The sequence below is a fragment of the Oryzias melastigma genome, linkage group LG13 (genome assembly GCF_002922805.2).
Source record: "Oryzias melastigma strain HK-1 linkage group LG13, ASM292280v2, whole genome shotgun sequence".
Taxonomy (NCBI): domain Eukaryota; kingdom Metazoa; phylum Chordata; class Actinopteri; order Beloniformes; family Adrianichthyidae; genus Oryzias; species Oryzias melastigma.
In genome coordinates this window covers 7,683,820-7,685,831 of record NC_050524.1, presented here as the reverse complement: position 1 = coordinate 7,685,831, position 2,012 = coordinate 7,683,820, and the positions used below count along the sequence as shown (strand labels likewise).

Sequence of the window (2,012 nt, the reverse complement as noted above, 5' to 3'; positions counted from 1 at the left end):
AAAGGCGCCCGCATGGCCGGATTCCTCCTCTTTGTCAGTCTTTTGTTTTAGTTCAGTTCCAAAGCTGCACAGTTGTCACCAACAGTCCTGACCACCCACCAGCATGTCTCCTCCCAAAAGCAGCGGTAAAGCTTGCAGTTGACCTCCCGGTTCCTGTCTCCATGTGACAATGGGAAAGGCTTTAACAGGTTTCCTCCTGAATCTGCTCCTCTTCTTTTACTTTTAACAGTCCAAATGGGTCCGTCTGGCTGTCCCGCGAGCAGGCTCCTGCTCAGCACTCATCACACACTGAATCTCGGCTTCTCCTTTGTGCCGGTATCACACAGTTTTTGTACTTTGAGAGCAAGGCAGGGCGAAAAACCCCTCCCACTCCTCCGCTGAGGGAACTCCTCCTCCTTTGTTTGTCTATACACAAAAACTCCTGCTTGTGCTGCTCGTGCACTGGAACATTACATCTCCAGACGAAGACAGTTTTCATCAACAGTTAAATAAACAAAAAAAATACAAACTAAAAGCAAATTTTCTGAAAGAATCCATTCAATCATAAGGGTTTTTCAGTAGCCGTTTTCCTCTGAATCTGCTGGGAAATGCCAAATATTTTTGTGGAAATGATTCTTTCTCTGAAAAAAAAAGTAACCACCGTGAGGTAACAAGTTAGAGTGTTTTAAATAATCTTTTCCACCTGTTTCAAAAATAGTTTCACTTCAACCTTGAAGGTGGTGTCTTCTATGCCTTTGCAATGTAAAACAAACTATAAAATCAGTGTGATTTTTTTCACTCCATATTTATGTGCTTATCTCAATTATTCCCGTGATGTTGAGTAACATGTAAATTCAAGATAATATCTCCTATGATGATAAAGACAAAAGGACAAAGGTGCTGGAAAAAGGTAGAAGGGAAACTCCAGAAGCACTAAGGTGACCGCCCCCATGAATCTAAAGGGGGGAGAGGAACACTTCAGTTTTGATGACTTGTATCTATGCAAGCTGGCTTCAAAAGTTTCCTCTGAGCATCAGAAAATAAACACCATGAAAAACTTTCTCCGTTTGTAGGTATTGCGGTTGCGCCAAGATTGTTAACTCAACTGTGACAAAGAGCTCTCAGTCACTCGTGAGAAAACTTGCATCAGATTTAAAATTCTGCCAGTCATTTGTGTAAAACACTTGTCAGCACAGCTGAAATTATATATATATATATACTCTGTATATATAAATTATATATATATATATAAATACACAGTATATATATATATATATATATATATATATATATATATATATATATATATATATATATATATATATATATATATATATATATATAAAAACAAGACATATATATATATATATATACTGTGTGTGTATATATATATATATATTCATTCACTCTCTTGGCCGCTTTGTCCCTATCGGGGAAAGTCTGTCAGGGCTATACATATGCCGTGCATTTCACACCTAGGCCTTCAGTAGTGCTCCATCTGAATCAACCCAACCCTCAATAACTATTTTATGGCAATAAAACTTCTACTGCAGGTACAGCTGCCACACACACACCAAAAGCATAAAAAGTAACCTGATAAAATTGCAATAATATTTAGGTATATAGCAAAATTTTACTCACCAAAAATCCGGATTATTTGTACACAAAATCCATCCTTTCTATCCTCAAGAAGATTTCAATCACTCTGTCGTGCAGATTATCCGTGCGTTTTAGTTCCATCAAGAAGTCCTTTTCTATCGCCATGGAAGCTAATGCTGAAAGTCGAGCCTGCCCTGACGTATTTCTGGCATAAGTTTTAATTCGCTTCAGGGCTGAGAATGTCCGTTCAACAGAGCAGTGGACACGGGGCTTGCTAGCTTCGGAGTTGCCCGACCCCGCTTAACAATGTCCAGCTTTTCTTGAAAAGTCCGTCTTGAAAACGGCTTTGACAGTAAGTCTGCAACCAAATCCATTTCTTCTCCTCCTTCAGCCATTGTGGATTGACAAACCAGCTATTATATTCGATTTATTTG

General features: G+C 38.7%; 1 long non-coding RNA gene across 1 annotated transcript in view; it reads right to left on the bottom strand.

Annotated features, from left to right (window-relative positions):
- The window catches only part of LOC112149190, a 14,757-nt gene extending 13,073 nt beyond the window's left edge, over positions 1-1,684 (bottom strand). Inside the window, exon 1 of the long non-coding RNA XR_002919759.2 lies at positions 1,621-1,684. This is a non-coding gene — a long non-coding RNA (uncharacterized LOC112149190). The remainder of the gene's footprint in view (positions 1-1,620) is intronic.
- Between the last annotated feature and the right edge of the window lie 328 nt (positions 1,685-2,012).